General features: G+C 40.7%; 1 protein-coding gene across 12 annotated transcripts in view; it reads left to right on the forward strand.

Moving 5' to 3' along the window:
- The first annotated feature begins 5,861 nt into the window (after positions 1–5,861).
- Positions 5,862–24,113, forward strand: part of ptprfa (protein tyrosine phosphatase receptor type Fa) — a 541,915-nt gene continuing 523,663 nt past the window's right edge. For all 12 annotated transcript variants that reach the window (XM_084354897.1, XM_084354905.1, XM_084354902.1 and 9 more), the window contains exon 1: positions 5,862–6,168. The gene's annotated coding sequence lies outside the window, so the exon portion shown is untranslated. The remainder of the gene's footprint in view (positions 6,169–24,113) is intronic.

The raw sequence follows: 24,113 nt of genomic DNA on the forward strand, positions 1-24,113 counted from the left end.
TGGTAGTGTCTTTGACAACTTATATGAAGAAAAGAAAACGCAGTTATACGTCGAGAAGTGTCTGTCCTCCTGTCTCTCCTACCAACTCTTCATCACATTTCTGTGTCTGTCCCTGGCAAAAAGCTTTAACTCACCAAGTGTTTGTCTCCTTCCACTATTGTGTTGTTGTAGTTACTGTCTTGAAAAAAGTCATCGCAACGGTCGGCCCTCCCGACCGAGACTTCAATAAACTTTCCCCCAGAAAACAGCATCCCTCCCCACGACTGACAGAGTCAGACAGCGTCCTGTTTACTGATGGCGATTAAGTAATTATGTAATTTAGAGCGAAAAACGTATTGTCTCTTTGTCACTTTCGATGTACGGTGGGTCAGGATCCCAATCACAACACATTATAACTGCATCCATATGATGATAAACAGTCAGCAACATGTTTAGATTAACAGGTGGACACCGGGGGAAACAGGTTGAAAAAAAAAATCATCATCATGACGTGTGCCATCACGCCTGTTTTGGATCCGCAGCGCCGGCTTTCTGTGTGAATTACACACTGGTGCATCTTTACGCCGGAGCTGCTTGGCTCTGTGTGAACAAACAACTGCGGAGAATTGGCGAACCGTCGCTGCAACGATACTGCGGCGTCCCTGTGTGAAAAGGGCTCTTATTTCCCCCATAATCGTAACAATATTGGTATACAGTCCTATATTCTTGCACTGTAGGACAGCAATGCTGTTTTCTTCTCACCCCAAAATAACTCAAAATATAGGTCTTTCTCTAATGTGAACAAATACAAATGTAGACATATGGCTTTGGAGTTTATCTAAAACTCATGTCAGCTCTTGCAAACTGCTATTGCACAGATCAAGAGATCTGTCTCTTCCAGTTGATAGGCCTTTTAAAAAGTTGCATAATGTACCTTTTAAAGGATAAGGACATTACTGTAAATTCTATAGAAGCCGCCGAATGTTGACTTACATCAACTAAAAGAGCTACAGACATTTACTTAAAGACTGTATTTCTACATTTCAGGTATACTAAACAAAATGAAAAGTCTATAGAATTTAGATGAGTAATCAAGACCTCGAAAGTGTTCATCAGCATTTAATCAATTACAAATGTATTGATTAAGTGATGGAAGTACCCATATATTGGATGCACATTTTTAAGCCTAAAAGCTTAGCTAGTCTTTAGGTGTCACAATTTTGTATGCTTACAAGAGCAGATAAGATCACTGCAATTAATACGGTACATATTCATCACATGCTGCAAATTGCTTCAAGTTCCTGTCAAATCAAATGGGTTTTCTGATGTTGTAACAGTGGGATTTTTAAGCATCACAATGTAGGACATTTGATCAGAGTTTGTCACTAGAAGGTGTCTTCCCATTCACTGCTAAAAGGGAAAACTTTCTGGGCTCATTGAAAGTTGAATTTTAAATGTGGGCTACAAGGTGGGCTATGATTGCTTTTGATACCTCAAAAACTTAAAATTCAGTCCTGGTCAAATATTCAGCGCTCAAGTACGATATGGAAACTCCAGTGCATGAACACCAAGAGTGGACCTTTTAGAATGAAGTAGGAGACCTCTCGTGTCCAGCAATTAAACTAATTAAATAAAAGGGAAAAAAGGTTACTCATATTGTAGAATTTAATGAAGAACTGCATGGGTCTTTTCAAGGATTTTAATGTGGTTATTTATTTTTTCTGCAAACAATGTTAGTCACACATCAGCAATTTGTATGCCTTGAACAGTTGCAGAGTGGATCCCCATCCATTGCATTATTGTTTCTTAATTCTGCATCCCAGCTTCTGTAAACGCTACCTTGTTGTCACTTATATCACTTGCTAACATCATCATTGCATCTGCCAACAGCTACATCTTTATTGCTTCTCATGTCGTCTCATGTCATTTGCAGGCTGTATAGGTTCTCTAATTTAGCATTAAGCCATTGATGAAAATGGCATACTAAGTTTCTGGTAAATACTATAATTCAACTGCTTTACCATTGCACTTGGCTAATTGCTACATCAGTGTGGCATCCTGCTAACTGCTACATGTTCATTGCTTTCTCAAGTACTGTCATGGCACCCATTCAACGCACATGGTCTATGCTGTCCCCATCCTCTGCTTATGCATCCCACATACAGTCCCCTCCGAAACTATTGGAACAGCAAGGCCAATTCCTTCATTTTTGCTGTACACTGAAAACATTTGGGTTTGACATCAAAAGATGAATATGAGACAAGACTATACTTATTTTCTGTATAACTGAAAACACCTAAAATAAAGCTATAAAAAAAAACTAACTGCATTGTGATCTGATACATCTGCCACCGCAATTTTACAATATATGACCCTGTGACACCAAAAAAGGTAGACAGTGGGACAGTTGTGTTCAGAAGATTTTGATGCCAGACCCAGACAACTCTACGAGACCGGTTCCTGAGACAGTCAGCTAGGGACAAGGTGGTTATTGAGGGTGGTGGCCATGAAAATAAATTACTGCTTTATGCAGATCACATCTAAGCCGTAGTGACTGACCCACTGAAATCATTGCCACACTTGATGGATACCATTCAGTCCAACTCAAACTCAATTAATTGTGTAACTCCGGTTACACAGTTAATTGGAAAAAGTCTGATGCTATGCCACTATCTTCTACATGCTACCCTTATATGCCAAAAATTTAAATGGGTACCTAAAGGCTTTAAGTATCTTGGAATTAAACTTAGTCAAGATCTGGCAGAGCTGCCCTTTATAAATCTGAAGCCAGTATTACAAAAAATTATAACAAATTCGGATAAGTGGGGAAAAGATTAAACTTACACTGTGGGGAAAAAGTTAATTTAATAAAAATGATAGTAGCTCCTCTATTGAATTAAAAAAAAATCACAATACCACCAGCCATTTTTTAAAAGATATTATGCTATAGTTAAACATTTCTATGGGAGGGGAAGAAAGCCAGGATAAAATTAATCAAACTCTGTGCTCCCAAAGAGAGAGGAGGATTAGGTTTACCTGATCCAAAATTATATAAACTGCCTTTTGAAATTAGCACATTTTGCAAATTATGTGGCATTATTAAATATTAGTAATTGACGTATACACCAAGCTAGACTCGATGGATATTGAGCTAAAGTTATGCTTACCATTTAGACCAAATGAGAAATTGTCTCAGCAGAGCAACACAACAAATCCAATTCTTATTCACCCTAGGGAAGTATGGGCCAGAGTACACCAAATGTATAAGCCGGCGTCCTGAGGGGAGCGACTCAAACACTGGGAACACAGTGTGGGAGGGGTCCTTAAGGATCTTTCACACTGCTCGCACACGGTGGAAAGTGCTCTGACCGGCAGTCCAATGATTTTAGAGCAGACTTTGACTGTGCTCTGCAGGCATGTCCTGTTTTGCAGGCTTATGGAGTGGAACCAGCAGGTGATGGAGAAAGTGATGACACTCTCTATGAAGGAGTAATAAAATGTCCGTAGAATGTTCTTATATAAAAATATATCTTATATATCTTATTTACCCCAAAAGTGTTGAGCTTCCTCAGGAGATACTGCCGCTGCTGGCATCTCCTGAGGATCTCAGTGTTGGAGGCAAATTTAAAGGTATTGTCAAAAATTGTGCCCAGGTATTTTTACTCCTCCACAAGCTCTACATTCCTCCCTAGATTATGCTGACGGCAGTTGCAGCCAGCTCCCTCTGCTTGCTGGAAAAGGTCACCACCATCTCTTTGGTCTTCTCCGAGTTTAACTCCAGGGCCAATATTTCACACCACTCCACAAACTCATGCAACACTGAGCTGTGGTGATGTGAGAGCAGGGACGCATACTTTACCAGATGACAGTCTGGATGGGTGGACCCATAACTCAATTCATCCTCAGAGGTAAACAAAATCTCTGGAAATATTTACAAAACTAAACACTGTGTAACATCTAGATTCAGAGACAGTGCAGAGAATTATATTTTGGACTATCTGAATATGCTGCATGAACGTTGCACGGCTTCACAATTTTATGAACTTACAAACGGTATTGTAAGTGATGAATCGCCTAATGTGAAACTGACCTGAGAAAAATCTTTAGACACGAGAAATGGGTGAATATTTTGACAGACTTGGGAAAGTATGTTAAGTAGCAGTAGAGGGAAGTTTACCCAATATAAGATCATACACAGATATTATCACACCCAGTAAGACTTCTTAGGATGAAACTGATAAGGGATCATTTATGTTGGAAATACAGAACAGAGGTGGGAACTTTCCAACACTGTGTATGGGAATGTGCATTAGTGACACCATGTGGTTAAAGTTGTTAATATCTTGAGTTGCTGGTCTGGCTCAGCAGTTCCCAAGACTCTTACTGTATGTTTTACTAGGGGACAGATCCCAAATGGCAAAAATATCAAGAGTATTTTTCTGTTAATATGGTTTGTCTGGTCACTGGTCAAAAATTTAAATAACAAAAATAAAAAAATAAATAAAAATTAGTACTTAGCCATTATCTTCATATGTGTAGATTTATAAAATAATACATTTAATTGGGAGAGCCAGGGATCATACTGCCAACCCTTTAGCTATCAAGCAGCTCAACCATCTGTTGCATCACCATGGCCAGATATACTACAATAGTGTAAAGCATCATATTAATTTAATCAGCATTTGTTTTTTGCTCCACAAGTGTAATTTTCTCATTAAACATTAAGATGTTATGTTATTAAGATATAAACATTGGAAGCTCACACTCTCTATGGTTCCATATTTATGACATTTTATATGAAACAATAAATGTGTTTGATTACATCTTCATTTAGACCACATTCCACCTAACAGTGACTTTGGAGAAATACCTCATGTCATCTCTCATCTCATTGTCTTGTCCGCTTTTCCTGTTCGGGTCGCGGGGTGTTGCTGCTTTATCTAGAGAAATACCTTGACAACCCTATTGTAGCTTGTTGCTGCTGGTGTAAATCAGAGCTATAGCCGAGACATTGTAATTATGTTCATTGATTGCCTCAATTCCATCTGATGGGGCTTAAGGTCAGCTATATGTAGCCTATCCATTTCAGAGCAAAATCACGGCTACACATAACACCAACACCTTGTACTTATTACTGACATTAAATAAAATCTCCATCTCATAAGCTGTGTAAGCAAAAACTACGATAAAGAACTAGGTAAAATCTATTATATGGCTGGACTGTGTTTTCTCAAGGTGCGGAAATGTGGCTAGTTGAAGGGTTGGTGGTTTGAATCTAGCTCCTCCATTTATAATTTATCATTGCCTTTTTTTTCACCTTTTATTCTCTACAATGTACAATTAACATTTTTAAAATTTCTTGCTTGAAATCCTGTATTGCACATCCCATAGTGTATATGTGAATGTAGATGTCTTCTAAATTTGCACTTACAGCCGAAATTCTGCTGTTTTATCCTAGACCTCAGATTTTAGTATAGACCGTCTTTTAGACATGAAGATGCTTGCTGGGACAACACAATCTAAATGATTTCAAGATCATTTTGGCTAGAAGAGGGTTACAGATAGCCCACTAAATTGAGGCTCCATCAAGTCAAGATTGCTTGCTGGGTCGGAAATCTCTGTCACAGCCTTGTATCTCTTATCATTTCTTGTAAAATGGGCCCATATATATAGGCTACTATGTTGTCCTTACAGAACACACATCATATTTCGTGGATTTGAAAAACATGATCAAACAGCAGTTCGACACTTTGCTAGAGGCTGGGACGTCACTGGCAGCTTATTTACAGTACTATTACCGGAAACAGCCGAACGTGGCCGACACTTCCCGAGGGTATGTGTGGGCATAGTGACGGGGATGTTCCTGGTTCAGAGCGAAGCCACCGCGGACGGACAGGGAGCAGACGCATACATCTGCCTTAACGGGAACATTAACCAACACTGAGATAGGAAAACTCCTCAGCACCAGCAGCTGAGAGAAAGATTTACCTGACACTCCTCACGGTGCTTTTATGGACCTTTTTTTATTTTTTATTTTTGCTGACCTCCTCAACTCGGGATTAGAGCAAGCGTGCGGGACTGGAGAAATTGCGACTCTTTTCTAAACTGTGTCTGATTGAGGACGTCCCTGCTCTCCTTATCTCCAGTATCCTTTCCGATACTCAGTCGTCCAGCAAACCCTAGAAAATGGTGAGTCACAACATCATTTCTATAACTGCTTTGCTGGGCGAAGTGAATGAAAGACAGCGCTGATATCTGAGGAGCGTCCTGCAGACTGGACGAGCTGCATCCGAAAATGAATTACACATTCAGATAAGTCAGCCAACAGTCACTTGCGTCTGACACTGCGGCATACACTGCTAGAACATAACCAAAACTATTCAACTTTTGGCATTTTTCTAAAGCAAGTATAGCAAGCTGTCGTGTTTATACTCCACATGCAAAAATCCAAATGCCCTGAGACTTAGGCAGAGGTAAAAGGAAGATGAGTGTATGACTTTGTGTGACATAATTGGCTGTCAACTAAGCTGGAACTGGGGTGTGGGGTTGCTGTTTATCCACTTTGTTAAGTGTATCAGTTGAATGCCAGCACTATGAATGTATGGTGGCAAGCACACACTCCTTCTTATGAAAGAGAAGTGTGAAGTGTTTGATGTAATGATGTCTGACATTGTGTCTTTTGTCAAGCATACTTTCTATGTTGCCAGATGGATTTGAGATGATTTACCAGGTGTCTGGGTCCTAGATTGACTCTTGTTATCAATTACATCAGCACTTACACATCACATCAAATCAGATCTGAGATGTCCCTTACATATCAACCAATACTGAATAACCCAACACATCAATCCCTTGTAGAGTATATACTTAGTGATGATAAATATAATAAATCCATTTGACTATTCTGGGCAAATTGTAAACAGGCTTTCAGCTTTTTTCAACAATAAAGTTAAATTTCACAGCTCACAATTTATGTCCCAAACCAACATTTAGCCAACGTTCAGTGGATGTTAACTGTGGTTTTGCAGAATAATCATAATAATCCAATCACTTTGTTTTTTCTGACAGTAAGGTTGTGTGTGAAACAAGTGGCATATGAACAAACTCAAATCAATGACATTTTTAATTGCCTTTGTTGAAGACCATGTGCAAAGGTATATTTGTCTACAGTGGATAGTGACATAAAAAGCTTTTACCCATTATTCCTGAGTTGCACATTTAAATCGTGAAGCAAATTTACTGCATGTTATTATTTCAGAAATATTTATTTGGGTTAATTTTATATGACCCTCATGAACAATATGCCTGAATTTGATTTAATTACACAGAAATACATACACATGGTATGTTCAGTAATCATACAAGGATAAACTATATGTAATAAAATCCACACACAGTGCAGAAGCTGCTTCAAAGTACTGGCACATGTTTTAATCCACTCAAGCTACATCCACGTATAAGCTTCACTTTAACAGTAAGTCGTTCAATGTGCAAATAATAGTGTGATGTGACGTGTTTTCATTTAACTTTTACTTCATACTTTTTCTCCTTGTACCTCAGAATCCTACACCAGAGATTTGCTGAATGATTATTTATAGACCAAGACATGTTTGATTAAATTTATGGACCGCAGGTATTTAACCAAATCTAAATGCAAACTAGAGCTTCTAATGGTGCATCCAGACCAAACACAAAGACAATATTCGCCTCGCGTTGCACCTTGCTCAGTGAATTTCACCGTCTGGAGCTTTGTCTGGATGACTGCAGCTTCCAGCGCCCGCCAATCTGTCTCTGGTGAGTGATAGTTTCTGAATAGGTCTGTTAAAACCAATAAATAGTAACTGTGTCCAGCAAGTAGACGTAGACTTACTTAATTGGTTTTACCACATTGGTATGAACCCAAAACAAAGGACACTGAAATAACGACATCACAATGCCGCCTTGTGAATTCATGCATTATCAGGTCTGGGCTCAATGACAAGCAAGCAACTTTAAAAATGCTTGTTCCCTGAACTGTGTTTGGATCGATTAGGGCTATGCTGTGCTAAGACATATTTCCATGATTTATCAGGTAATCCAAGTTCCTCACTCACTTTCCTCCACACCAGCTTCTTTTTCTTCCTGTCTAGGTTAGAGGGGATGTGTTGTACAGCTCTGGGTGTCCGCAATCGGCCACGATTAGTTATTATTATTCTCCCCTCCATTGCTCTTCATGAAGGACTGAACATCAGCGACATTAATGTCACAACATCAGCGTGAATTTCAACACCAATAGGCTTTCGCAACACAGTATACTTTGCTATTCTGTGTATACAGGATTTTCATCCAGGGTAGAGTGTGAACATTGAGACAAGAAGGCTACAGGACCCAGATGGGTCATTAAGACCTTAATGTTTCTACAGTAAGCCCTTTTTCTAAGTTTTTGGAGTACCACGTAGACGGCTACTTAACTGGAATTTTTTTTTTTTTTTATTGAAAACCACACACAAAATTAGCAGCACTATGCACTTTTTTGTTGCTCTTTGTTTCACTAGGTTTGCTTGATGCACACCCAACTCTGTAAACAAGGGAACAACAAATGTATTATTATTATTATTATTATTATTATTATTGTACTGATATTATTTGGGTTAGGTTTAGGCACAAAACTAGGGATTGGCTCCAATACTCCTTGATTAGATTCAGGAAAAGATCATACTTTGAGTAAAAATAACTACATTTAGTCTGTTAGTCAGAGAAAAGTGACGCAATTCACATCACATTACACTTGCTCCAAAGGCTACATCACTAACGTAACGTTTAACAGCATGGCAAATCATATCATAACATAGCATAGCATTGTTGAAATTCAATGGGAATATTAATTGATTATTGATTATTAATAAAGTTATTAATGTTAATTAATGAAATGTGTGTTATCACTATTCATTAATAATCAACGGAGCACCACCCTGGAATCAGGGATCAATAATCAATTGATATGCTTTTAGTCTCAATGCCTGAATATTTATCACAAATTGTTAATATCACAGGAATATCAATAATGAGGGAAATAGAAGGCGTAAATCCGAACACTGGACTCAACCAGCTGTTATTACAATATAAAATTGTGCACAATAATCACAGGAAAATGCTCAATTATAATCAACAGTATTTATTAAAGCTTGTACTCAATCCACCAACCACTGTGTGTGTGTGTGAACAATGGCCGACAGTGGGTCTTTGGAAAACTACAAAAATGGCCGAACCGGACGTCGGACTACAAATTTACGGACGTGACGTAGGTGAAGTCACGTTCGTAGGACTACAAAATGTCCGGAACGTGATTTGGGGAAATCGCGTTCATAAAACTACCAAAATGGCCGGAACGTGGTTTGGTGAAACCACGCGCGGACACGAATTCACAGGGTGATATTGATTTTGCTGAATCATATACCTGGAATTCAAAAATGGCGGACTGAAACGTCAGCCGAAGGTAGTCGCTCCAACAAGAGCGCGGGATTTTGAAACAATGGCGATAGTTACACCACCACTGGCCTTATATGCACTTTGATTGCACACAAGATGAATTTAGAGGGAAAATGACCCACTGTCCCCAGAGAGGTAGCCACGCTACCAAGAGGCGTCCGCCTCTAAAATTATGAATGGGAATACTATGAGACACGCGTCTCTTATGCTATAGCGAGGTTATTACCCGTAGGTTTACACCACGTTATTCATAAGATCACGACACTCGACACGACATGTGTGTGGGTGTAGATACGTGTGTGTGTGGAGGTTAGTAAGAGGGAAAGAAGATAAGTCGGCGCTTATCAGACAACAACGAATAACACGACAGCCGTGAAATGCACACAGTCGTTTCTCCCTAAATCGGGGGTCGGCAAGCGGACCGAGGTTCGCTTATCATCCACTGATCAGAGAGAAAGTACGACGTACAGTGATCACACGGCGGCAAGATTACGCAGCTATCCAGCGAGTGGATCAGCGCACATAAGCTCCTTCGGGAGCGCAATAACACATACAATCAGCACAGTTATAACATAGGTAGGACTCGGCGGTCCCTTCACACAAATGTAAGCACACGCTATACTATCTGTCTCTGCCCAAACAATAGCCTCTTACTTGGGTCGCTCGTTGCGACAAGCGTGCGTCCCGTCCGACTCGAAACTCCAACTCGTTTGGATGCGAGCGCGGGACCAGCTGCAGCGTCCTGGCAGCGAGTGATGGCAGCGCGGTTCTTCCGTTAGTGAAAGTGAAACAGCGGGATCGATCAAATGGAAGGACCGGACCTCGGTGGTTCCGTCTTCTTCTGAAGAAAAACGTTCTTCCTTCTGCAGGCGATGAGGAATGGCTGGGTTGCGCAGCGTTCCTCTTTGGATCCAAAAAGTAATACAGAATATTCTAACAAAAAGAAAAAGAAACAGTCTCTGTCTCGTCCAGCGAGTTAAGAACTGTAGCCTAGGTCAAGCAAATTGAAACGTCTCACCAAATTTACACCCTTTTGGCAACTACTGAATAAAGCCAGAGCTTCTTCACAGCATCACGTTACCTGGGAAATGGAATGGGCAGCGGGGCTCCCCGACCTTTATGCCCTGAGTGACGTCAGGGTCATCTGGCCGTACTTTTATGGCCTGCGGCAACTTTGGCCCAATCAGGAGCGGATTAAAGTTTGGGGACGGACTGTACCTCGACGTATAGTTTGCCAGACCTTTGGGCGTTGGCCCAGTTCCTTTGTTCTTGAAAACTCATGCTGGTTTAGGAGTGCCTTGTAGTAAGGCTTCTGGGTTCCTTACAGGCCTCTCCTTTGTCTGCAATATCTGATGAAGGCCCAACAGCATAACAAAGCATAGCATCGCATCGCATAGCATTACATAACATAAAAAACATATAACATATAAAAAAAAATCACTCTTGACTCTTGGCCACAAATGGGACACGTATCCTAATCTCCAGAGGTAAAGTCCAGTGTATGACCCATCCAATGACCCAGCAAGAAAAGTCCAAGTGGAGGGGGACTTGGACTTTATACCATGGCTTAAATAAGCCTAAGTCAATAAATCGATTACCTCAAAACAACTATTAAATGTATCTATTTTTAAGTTAAAGCTGGGGTTGGTAAGTTGGAAAAACCGTCAAGCCCAGGCTAGATTTGAAAGTATCCAGCCAGTAAACTCCGCCCCCTGCACTCAGGCCTCTCTCCAAAGCCACTCCCCCCAAACCATGAATGCGTACCATCCGACAACTTCCTGAATGCCGCCGTATTGTCCGAGTCCTCACAAGTGGTGGGAAGAAGAGTATCAGTGCATCGTTTTCATCACAACATCTAACAACAAGTAGCTACCTCATGTCTCATTCACCTGTAAGTAAACACCTAATATTATCATATTAACGTAAACAACCAACATAGCCATTGCTAGCACTGATAGCTGTCAAGCTAGCTTTTCTTTAGCATTCAGACATTGTTTTGATGTTGTAACTCGTTGCTGGTTAGCTGGCAGCAGCTGGCTATGGTAACATTAGAAATGGAAAAGTTAAAACATCAAGATAAGTAGTGGGCCTGCTACATGTTCTATTTTTTTGTTTCCCTCAGTGATTCACAGATGAACGTGAATATTGTATTGAACTCATGATGATATGATGTTTTGCATGTTAGAGCTTCCACAATGAGAGCGTAGTTGACTGATGACGAAGACACACCAGAGCGAAGCACATCATCCCGTCAGAGGACGACGGGAGGACAACCAGCCGTGTCTGAGGAAGTGGAGGTAGAGGCCGTGGACGTGGGAGGGCGACAGGTCAAGGAGTAGATGTTCATACGTCGAGTAGAAGATCTTACACATGAGCAGGTCAGCATCTAAAGTAGAACATTACTGGTGCTTTTTTTCCTGATAAACACCACCTACAGTACAACTATTTGTGTTTGTACAGTATTTTGACCGGGCATGTAACTTGGACACACAAGTGCTCTAATCAGAATCACATTTTTGCCAAGTAGTTTTTCACTATTTAAATTTGTGTTTTGGTGCATAACAATAAACACAGTAAGTAGAAAAATGTTAAGAAAGATATTGACTTGATACTTCAAGTCAAAAGCATGAATAGATAAAATGAAAAAAGAATCTGTACAGTTGTGTCCTGGAATGTCTAAAGTATTGGCCATTGAAAGTGTATATGTTCACAGTATGCTGAGGACAGTCGAGCTCTGTTCCATAAAAATATCTAATCATGTTGCTCATCTGTTGCTTTACAGGCCAGAATTCAAGGACTACGTTTGGAGCAATCACATCAAGTGCTGAACTCTGCCTGACGCCTGTTTATTTGTCGTTCTGTATTTACTCTTTGTTTTGCATTATCTCTAAATTGTTTGAATAAAGTCTTGAAAATGAGAAATGCCTTTTCTTTACACTTCCAGCATAAACAACCAGCCATTTACAGTTCTTACACTTTACGTGATGCACTAATAATAACAACTGAATTAGGCAAGACTCTTGTTTATTCCATTTCTTGGAACGCATGTAAATAAATAACACTACAAAAGTAGTATACCTTTATCGTTTAGACAATATACAGTACAATTAGCATAAACAACTATATACAGGAAGGATGTCCAGAGGTTTCTTGACTGGTTATGCTGTTGATGTCGGTGCGGTCTCAATACCTACTGTTTTGGCAGTGAATGTCCTGAAGAAAGAATAGCACAATTACTTATCTGACAGTAAATACAGCTTTTCCAGGACCTTGAAATTATTTTCAATTCATTTTAACACCACAACTTGAGTTGCATTTTATGCAGTGACAAATATTCCTGAAAACAACCAGAAATAGTCTGTTACATCAGAATTGTGCCATTTACAGTCATTTCATATTTACCATAGTAATTTACATAGTTTCACGTTCTCATTATTTTTTCTATGCATTTTGACAGTAGTGTGTACAAGCTCTACTTGCTGGACTTTTTGTTGTACACCTTGGAGTACCTGGCCTAAGAGAAAGGAGTTCCATCATCTCTGCAAAAATGATAATAATTACAGAAAACTGGATAAGGATAGAGAACTAAATGTGTTTACAAGACATAAAGTTACATCTAAATGTGTTTATGGGGCCTGGAGTTAGTCTGGAGTTAGGCGGGGCATGGGGAGCTTATGTGATGGGTGGCAAGCGATTATTTATAGTGATTGTCAGGTGCATTGTGTGTTTTCCACATTCTACTGTGGTCAGCTGACAGTCAGAACATGAATTGAAATGCAAAGTCTATTTTCTTTTTAAAAATGTCTTACTAATATGCAATTGTCTCAAGCGGTAGGCTAACATGTGACTGTTAGGACCAGTACTTGAAGCATTTTCCTGGTGCAGCTAATGAAATGATGCCATTTCTTTTTGTATTGTATTTCCCTGCTAAGGAGCACATTCATGCACATGAAGCAAACCAACTTGATATGAAAGAAGGACACATGCATATATATATAATGTATCTATCAAAGACACATATTACATGAATAACAGTGGTTTGATCCATGTTGCTATCAGCATCACGTTACCCTCATCTGTCAGGAGAAACATCAGGGCATGGTTCTGCTGTGAACTGACACTTCCAGGCTGGAAGTTGATGCGTCCCTCTCATAACTATAGGACACATAAATAGGATACATCAGCACATTTGTGAAACATCCAGTTCAAAGTCTTTATGAATGAACGTCACATAAGTACCATCTAACAACATTGGCTCACAAATACAATGCAAACTATGTTCACAGATATATGTAATCTTCCCAGGACCTCCGAACAGTGGACTTGGCCTTTCACACGTGTAGAACACAAGAATTAGTCCTCTCACATACAGCTCGTCCAAACAGCCCAGGGTAGCAGGTCATGTGTGAACACTGCTGTATGGATTAGATCCACATTACGTGTAAACGTTGGCCTGCGTGTAAACGGTGACGTTACATGTAAATATGTCTTATACGGCAGTAGTCTGCTATTTTAGCTGGCTAGCTAGCTAGCTAGCTAACGTCAGCTACAAACTGCTAACGTTAGTATTGGGTGAATACATACGACAGCAACATAAGGGGCTAACGTTAGCTACGTTGACTACATAATGCAGAGTAATAATACATTTCTCCAACAAAACAAACAAGCTCATTACCTGTCCAACAGAGACACAGCTAACACGGAGTCCGTCTTCAGGTCTTCGACTGCTTCAGTTGTCGCCATTGCTGAAAAGCCACGCCAAAGTTGACTCTCGTTTTACCTCTTGCGCTGTCCAAATTCTTTTTTGGTAGCCTTCTCGAGTTCAGTCTTTCTTTTCTTTCTTTGTTCAGCAGTGTAAGCTGCTGTAGGTACCGCTGGTGATGAGAAGTGTGGCTGTAGTTTATCTGCCATTCTTGTTGTAAACAGTCCGTCACCGCTCCAGTGTAGACCCTAGTCACGCACAATGAGTGATGGGCGGAGTCAGCACAGGGTGGGGAGGGTGGTCAGGTAAGGGCAGATTGATTGAGGTTTTTTTTCCAGATCATTTCATATTTTTAATGCTGTTAAGAAATGTTATACAAATTTGATGAATGATGATATGAAAATGATATGAAAATGCTTTTGAACAGAGTTACCTACCCAAGCTTTAAGTCACAACAAGCCTGGTCATATTTCCACCTGCAGTTATGTTTAAGGTTATGTTTAATGAGTGTTGGGTGCGAAGTATTTCTAATAATGTACTTTCACAGTTTGATACTTAAGTTTTTTGACAAAGAAAAACGTGTAATTAATAGCACAATATACATTGGATCAAAAAACGACTTGTCTCTTGCCATTTACTACCATATATTTTTTTTAAAAAGAAGGTGGTCCCATGTTGGTCCACAGAAGGGTATGTGACTTCACCTCTCTATTATAAACAACCAGAAATGTATAAACACCAATTTGTAGTTTCAGGGAATTACGTGCTGAAACTATTTCAGTTACACTTTACAGTAAGGGTTCAATAATAAACATTGATTAATGTATTAATAACCAATAACTAACTAATTAATAGTTGACTAATGTGTCAAGTAATCATTTAGTAATGTGTTCATGTTAATTAAGGTGTTAATTCATATGTTATTTAATCGTTAAATAATAGTAACAACATTAACAAAGACACATTAAAGTAAATATTGGAGTTACAGCCATTAATAGTTAACTGATGTATCAATTTTATGGAGAAAAAAAAAACCTGACCCTAGATGGTGAACACAGAATTTTGTACCATCCAATGCATTCAATCATGAGATTTATAAATACAATAAAAGGGGAAAACATCCAACGGGGTGAATATTTTTTATAGCCACTATAGCTGCTCCATAGTCTGGTGGTATGGCATCAGATACTTCTGTATCTTTTGCCAGATGGCAGCAGGGTGAACTGACATGTACCCCTGTTGTCATTTAGTATCCTCTGGATTCTGTGCATAGATCTCACTTCACTGATGTCACTGATGTTTTGTAGATGGGTACCAGTGATGTCCTCGGCAGTTTTAATCACCCGCCGTAGAGCCTTTCTGTCCTTGGTCGTGATGAACCATGCCAGTTTGTGATGTTTCCAGTCAGGATACTTTCTATTGCTCCTCTGTAAAAGTTGACCAGAATCTTGCTCTGGAATTTAGCCTTCCTAAATTTCCATTAGAAGTAGAGCCTTTTCTGTCTTTTTTTAACCAGGGTGGTGGCGTGTGATGACCAGGATAGGTTCTCAGTGATGGTAATTCCGAGGGAACCCATAACTGTTCACCTTCTCCACCTCAGCTCCCCAGATGTAGACAGGGGTTTGTGTCTTTGCCTCCTTTTTTTTCGAAAATCAACAATCAGCTCCTTGGTTTTGCTTTGTTTTCTCATCATTGTTTGTAATGTGGCCGATGATGGTGGTGTTGTCTGCATATTTCACAATAGAGCTCTCTTGATGTATGGGAGCGCAGTGTGGATCTTCTGAAAATGTGACAAAATCCAAAGACCTGTCCTAAACACTTCTACAAATTCTAAGTCGTAGCGCTACCTAGTGGCAACAGGAAATAACATGTATCTTTACCTCTGTGTACTCATTCTATGTACTGTCAGAAAATGTTGGTATATGGTGAAAGTTTTTTTTATCGGATGCTGATGCAGTACCAAGGAATTATTAACCATGAAACAGGAAGTTGAATTCTCTATTGTTTGCTGTTCACCCAAAGTATGCTAGCAGTGGTGTTATTTCCGCTCATTTCAGAGCGTGGACAAGATCCTATCAGCACTTGCAGACCAGTAATTTCCACTTTGACAACATGATGGTTGGTGCTAGGGATGTCACAAGCCTATCTGTGGGATTGGGATCGGGGCCTATATGGGCATTGCTTCACTGATTGGTATCAGCAATTTTGAACGTGGACCCAAGCCTGATGATTTTTACGTCAGCTGTTGTAAACGGGGCAGAACGCAGACGTGCGCTTAACATTACTCTGCAGGGGTCGACAATATAAATGGCCCGGTGGCCCGGACGTACTTTCAAAACCGTCAGGGCCACCAAAACGCTCCAAGCACTGGCCTGGTGGGGCCAGCATGGATTAAAGTTCTTCATCGCTACGACGGATTTCCGTCATTCAAACTTAACAGAGGCGACTTGTGAGATCACTGTAGATCAGAGGAGAACTGTTGGCTGATTTTTATTGACAGATTGTCACACTCTACAGCCAATGGTATCGTTAACAGCGTGTGCGTGCCTGACCAATGACAGTGTAGTGACCCACACAGGGCGGGATCTCAACACAGAGCGGCGCTAAAGTTTAGCTGCTTAGCTAGCAAGGACTTGTCGCGCTGCTACGTTATCAATTGAGTTTAGTCAGCACGTGAGAAGTCGTCTGACACGGAGAGTCTCCTGTTGTGTGCTTCATGTGTGAAATAACAACTATAGTCTGGACTTTGTCTGCAGTGTATCTGTGTAAACGGCTTCATTCAGCGTCTCTCCCTCCCCTCTGGCACCGTGAGTTACCATGGTTACAGGAACGCCCTGAAACTTTATAATGATGATCAATAAGAAGTTTTTGGTTAGTTTGACTGTACAAAATCATGAATGTAGCCTGATTGTAGCTCAATGCTGAAATCTTGTATTATAACATATAGAACAAAGCCTCAGAGCTTCTTTGATTATTAACAGCACGTTAGTGATGACAGAAAGTGATAACTCGCCGTCAGACTGACAAGGCTGCAAAAGTTGCTGTTTGTATGATGTATTTTTCTGTTAAATGATAAGAGGCTCACTCAACAATATTATTAATAATAATAATTAAGGAAAATGATGATGAGAAGAAGAAGTAGAAAAATAGTGTACTGAAAAGTTCTGTAGATGGTTGATTATTTGAAAGAGTAAAACTTGAGAGAAGCTTGGCAAAAAAAAGGCACAGATTGATTTCATTGAAAATTACATTGAAAAGACAAAAACCATTTCAAGTGTGAATAGAACAGCTGTTCAGATCATCCACCTGTAAAACACTGTTGGTCAAATATTTAAACTTGATGTCTGCATTAGAGAACATGGTGTGGGGTGAGGCTGTAAATCTTATCTTATTTTTTTAGCACGTGTCAAGTAAAACGCCCTGTAACATGGAGGGGGGGCGCTAAAATCAACCAACTGAGGAGGAGATGGAGGAAGAATTGATTGTGCTTGAGTAATGCAGCACTGTTTGCACTTTTGCACTTCTTGACGTCAGTACTGCAGCATTGAAATAAATATTATTAAATCAAATTGTTCTTTTTCGTTATTATGGGGATCGATTCCTGGGCCAGTGGTTACAATGGTGGGGCCAGTGATCTTCAGAAGCCACCCAGTGGCAAATTTCCCTTATTGTCTACCCCTGCTCTGGCAAACCTGTGGATAAAATGTCTGCAGTGTGGAAATATTTTAAATTAGAAAGCGAAAGCAGGGGGTAACAAAAGAGCTGCATTTAATACTACAAATTTGACGCAGCACATAAAAAACAAACACTCAAAGGAATACGAGTTCACTCAAGCAATACAGGCAAAGGCATCGAAGCAACAAACACTCGCGGATACAGTACTTTCAAAAGGAAAGAGAAATGTCCTCGAGACAGCAACATGGCCAAAAATATTACAGAGAAGGTCATTGAATTCATCGCTCTGGATAACCAGCCCATCTCCGTGGTAGAGAATCAGGGTTTTCGCCATCTTCTGGAGTTTATGGATCCCCGGTATGCCTTACCATCTCGGCATTACATTTCGGATACCGCCTTACCGGAGATGTACAACAAAGTTTGTGACCACCTACGAGGTGATTTAACAGAAGTGACTGCTATTAGCTTTACGACAGACATTTGGAGTTCTGATGTTTGCCCCATGTCATTGCTAAGCCTCACTGCACACTGGATTGATTCCACTTTTGAGTTACAACGTGCGGTACTACATGCTCACAAGTTTTGTGGGTCTCATACAGCAGAGCATGTAAAACAGGCAATCGAGGAGATGCTGAACGCATGGGAAATAGACAAACAACGGGTCCATGTCATTTTACGTGACAACGCAAGGAATATGAAAAAAGCAATGGATGATATGGAGGTACCAAGTGTGGGCTGCGTTGCGCACATACTTCAGCTGGCTGTACACGAGGGTCTGCTGTCACAGCGCAGCATCACAGACTCACTCGCTAACGCAAGGAAGATAGTAGGCCATTGCAAGCACTCGTCCTGCATTTTTTCTTAATGCAGCTGTATTATCTAGGAAAATATTAGTTAGGGCTTAGTATCGGATCGGGACTTGGTATCGGCAGATACTAAATATTAAATGACTCGGATTGGGGTAAAAAAAACCTGATCGGAACATCCCTAGTGCTATTAAAAATTATATTTGCAATGGGTATTTTGCCTGTCCAGGTTTTTATAGTGCATAACGTAATGTATTTGTGGTTGAAACAAGATGTCTGGGTTGGACACAATCTGATCAGGGACAGTATGCCCAGATTACACAAGTAGTTCAGCCCTGAATAACAGAAATTAGAATGGGAAATGGTAATATAGGTGTCTGAAAAGCTCAGTCATATTGCAGGATTTGTTCCTAAAAACAGGAAGTTGTGCATGAAATGAGAGGGGGCTCATATTATGGTTTGAAGTGTCTGTGATTAAAAGTGTCAGGGATATTGACAGAATTGTGCCACGATGATGACGATGTGCCAGCTCATTTGGCCTTATTTCATAATTTAAGTGCCCATTAGAAAAATTATAAACTGCGTTCTAAGGCAGCTAAAACCTGTGACATAAAAAATAATAATGTTCCATCATTTTAAAAAATGAAATTTCTATCTCTTTCAGACAAATTGAGTGAACTGCATGACATACTGTAGAGCTACAACCATTAGTAAATTAAACAATATCAGCTTCTTAAATTCAAATATTTTCTGGTTTCCTTACTCCTCTATTAAAACTTTGGGTGGTGGACAAATAAAAAAGCTCTTGAGGATGTCATTTTGTGTTTTGGGAAACACTACTTTTCACTGTCTTCTGACATTTCATAGACCAAACAACTAAGTCATTAATTGAGAAAATAACAGATTAATGAACAATACGGTTGGGGGGTAATCTATGGAGAGAATTTTGTTGATCTAAGCTCTACTTGGAGGTAAGTTGATAGCCTGTTGCTCTTGAAACGTTTCCCATAAGTAATGAATTGCGCTATATATCGTTGGCTACAGCCTGCCGTACATTCACAACAACAACAACAACAACAAGTAATGAATTATAATGCCCTGCTGCTGCAAGCACACTGATTAGCAGCAACATGGTTGTCTCTGCTAGTCACGGCCTGAGCAGAGTAGCCTAATGAGTGAGTGAATTACAGGGAGGCGTATACAACGTAGGGCTGTGATTTAAACATTTAGTGTTGCATGGTACTCGCGGTGCCAACACGTCACGGTTCCTACACAACAGTACTACAGTGGATTACTAAACTACCACTGAACGCAGTGCCAGTTTCCACTGTGTAGCGGGCTGCTGCTACTCCTCCCGGCTCCGTTCTCACTACAGCTGTTCTAATGTCAACAAACACACGTGGCGAATAATTTAACAAATTAGCACATATTTCTAACCAGCCAGCATTACTGGGGGGTATTCCAGAAAGCGGGTTTTGTGAAAACTCTGAGTTTGTTAACCCTGAGATGAGAGAAACTCTGAGTTTTCAGTTCCAGAAAGAGAGATAACTTAAACTCTGGGTCTGTTACTGCGGTAACTTACTCTGTGAACATAACCTGCTCACTGGCAGGTTCACCTGAAGAAACCCTGAGTCTGACGGAGCTGTCTGACAGCGGCTGTCCTTTACTTCTCAGTCCGATCATGTTGAAGCAGAAATAATTCACAGTTTTACACCAGGAGGAGAATTTAGATTCATTTAGATGAGCTCTCACTCCCTGACGAGGACTGAACCGAACAGTAGACCGCTTCTCATCAGTCCGTCATTTATATTCTCTGGCCGCACAGCGAATATCAGGCTACACGTCATCGCTGACGTGCTCTCAGATCTGAACCATCCTCTGCGTTTTTTTTTGTTTTTTTTTAATCATTTCGCAGGTTAATCAATCACCTTCCAGCAGCCAGAAAAGGAGAAATAACTCACATTTCATTTGGCTTTCTGTATTTCCCACTGATAGCTACAAAAGTAACCATCAGTAGAGCCTATTGTATTTTTTCCAACAACGTAATTTCAAAGTCCGTGTTTCTAGTTTACCGCCGCATTGAGTATAAGACTAAATGACTTCTAGTTCAATCTGTAGACAGTAAGTGTGTGTCTGCCTCTAATGTTGGGTCCTGGGGGTGAGTGATGCCCTCAGCCTCTGGTCACCCAGCGACCTGACTCAGGACCAGCTCCTCTGCCTCTGGTCACCCAGCGACCTGACTCAGGACCAGCTCCTCTGCCTCTGGTCACCCAGCGAGCTGACTCAGGACCAGCTCCTCTGCCTCTGGTCACCCAGCGACCTGACTCAGGACCAGCTCCTCTGCCTCTGGCGGACGTGGTGGAGGTGGAGGTGAGCACCACTTCATGTTCATCTACTCAGCAGGATGTTAGGACACAGATGTGTGTTAAACAGCATCTGTTGGTGGTAAAAGCTACTACAAGTTAAAATATCCACTGAATAAACTTTTACTTTGTTTAATATGTGAAATAAAACCAAAGTGAGGAGCCATCGTGAGACTGTTTTTATATATTTCATTTTCAGCCGATTTAAACGAAATAAAATAGCCTAAAATAAAATAAAATAAAACACTGAACAACATTCAACCACTTCCTCAAAGGCTAATATAAAATAAAGTGATGTTACATTCAAAATGAAAAGAAGACCGCATCTAAAACTCTGTCAGTGATTTTTATTACGGCCGCAGCCGTGTTACTTTTTTTCCCCAAAAAAATTTCTCCTTCCTGTTTTCTCCCCTGTTGCCATGGTGATTCACAGTATCGGAGCTCCATTGATGATGGCTTTTTACTAGTCGTCAGGCACGAGCTCAACTCAGAGTGAACATACTCAGAGTCGACTTACCTAACTCAGATCAGCTGTTCTGGAACTGAAAACTCAGAGTTTCACTTCACAGGGTGAGTCAACTCAGAGTTCAGGGATAGACTCAGAGTTTGTTGAACCTCCTTTCTGGAATACCCCCCTGGTCTATACGGGAGCAGCTGCGTCAGAAGGTCCAACTTAAATGACACTGAATGATGCTTTTGACCTCCGAGATGTAGAATGTGTAGGCTATAGAAGAGAAACGCAAATTTCAGCACCACTGATCTGTATAATCAGACCGAAAGACATTGTTAAATTATTTGCCACGTGTTTGTTGACATTAGAACAGCTGTAGTGAGAACGGAGCCGGGAGGAGTAGCAGCAGCCTGCTACACAGTGGAAACTGGCACTGTGTTCAGCGGTAGTTTAGTAATCCACTGTAGTACTGTTGTGTAGGAACCGTGACGTGTTGGCACCGCGAGTACCATGCAACACTAAATGTTTAAATCACAGCCCTACGTTGTATACGCCTCCCTGTAATTCACTCACTCATTAGGCTACTCTGCTCAGGCCGTGACTAGCAGAGACAACCATGATGCTGCTAATCAGTGTGCTTGCAGCAGCAGGGCATTATAATTCATTACTTGCTGTTGTTGTTGTTGTGAATGTACGGCAGGCTGTAGCCAACGATATATAGCGCAATTCATTACTTATGGGAAACGTTTCAAGAGCAACAGGCTATCAACTTACCTCCAAGTAGCACAGCACAAGGGGGAAGTGTGTGTAATGCGGAAGGCGTAGCTGGCGCTGGAGCCAGGTCAAACCAGCCAATAGAAACTCTTCTCTCATCCACCAGCGTAGGCCCCGCCCATCAAGTGCATTTGAATTCACAAGCAAAACTTTAGAACTTGCAACCAAAGAGGACTGACTTGCAAGCAAATGTTTTTAACTTGAAAGCAAAGAGGACTGATTTATAAGCAAAATGGTCATATGTTTTTACTTACAAACACTAGTTTTGATTGAAGTTGAAGAAATATGCTCTCTCATATTTTTTTTCAATTGCAACCTGTTCTGTTTCGATCTCAAAAAAAAAAAATTTTGATTGCCACTTACTCTCTTTTGCTCTCAAATCTTTTTTTTGGTTTCAAATCTATTCTATTTGATTGAATAATAAAGGAACAAAATTCTCTCCATAGTAATCAGAGGTGTAGTACTACTTGTTTACTGGAGTGTGTGTCAGTGCAAGGCACGCTGGCATACACTCATATGGTTGCGTTGTTTTTAACAACATCATGAACGAAAGAAAGAATTAGTAAATCATGTTATTAAAAAAAATGTTGAGCAGCACAATGACCCAGAAGACACTGACTTCTCGCATACATGACTTATTTACTGTCGTGATATGATCCATCCTATGGAAGCCCATTTCCGCCAGTTTAAAGACAAAACATTTATAAAAATTAGGTATATGGCTATGGCTATAATTATGAGGTAAAAAGTGTCATTCATGCAGCTGGTACGCTGATTATTTATTCAAAAATGCTGCTATGCACTGTAACTTTTAGTTAGTTTTAAATTATTAGAGGTTAATAGTTTCTTGGCTCAGGTCTTAAACTCAGCTGCTGTTTCTGTTCTGTTAGTGCTGTAACTTATTTGTCACTTATTTTGAGTGTGTAGGTCGGTGAAATGCAGCCCCTCGGCCCTCTTGCACAGAGTGAATCACAGGACACTACTGTATGTGTCCAGCTTGTTACTTGTCACATTATTTAATTGGTTGCGTATGCAGAGCTGTTCAGCTTTGCTTACCAGAAGATGCCAACCTGCCATACAACTAAGTACTTTGAGCAATTCACCACGTTAGAATTTTAACATTTTGACGTCAGGCACGCCGATGATGTCACCACGCAGCCCGCCACAGCAGACCTGCAATCTCCTCCAACTATGTACCTCCTTGTTCATCTCCAACTACCTCCTTGCCTCTCTGCTGCACCAAGTGCCAACTTCTCTCCCTGATCAGCCACCTCAACTACGCCATTTGCATTATCCCCCAGGGTCGATCCCTCATCTCCCACTTCTATCCCTGGCTTCCACCATTCCATCCCTCCACGACTCCATCAACCTGAATGACTCTTGCAAAATGGAGCTGAGAATGTGGTGCGACTTTCTCTCTTCATAGAACGGCATTTCTTTCTTCTACAACGACCGACTTACCCAGCCAAAGGACATCTAGCTATACACAGAAGCTGCACCCTCAGTAGGTTTCAAAGGCTACTATGGCGGTCGATGGTTCGCCTCCATTTGGCCCCCCAGAACTGTCCTCACTCTCCCCTTCCACTGCCCGCTACAAACTATATCCAGTCAAATTGCAGAAATTCAAATCCTTGGCAGCAGACTCTGACCCTCATCCAACACCAGTCCCACCGTTTTCAGCCACCATTTGCATCTAAACCCCCAGCTCCTCCACCTCGTTGCCACATCTCAGCAAGCCATCCTGAACAGCCTGTCTCCTAAAACCCTTTCATCGTACTATTCTGAATGGTGCAGTTTCAAGTCATTCCATACCCTTCACAAACTCTCTTTCCTCTCCATCGTAACAATAAACAGCTTCATCACATATGCCCATACGATTCTCAAAATCAGAACAG

This window comes from Pagrus pagrus (assembly GCF_965226575.1).
Source record: "Pagrus pagrus genome assembly, chromosome: 6".
Classification (NCBI taxonomy): domain Eukaryota; kingdom Metazoa; phylum Chordata; class Actinopteri; order Spariformes; family Sparidae; genus Pagrus; species Pagrus pagrus.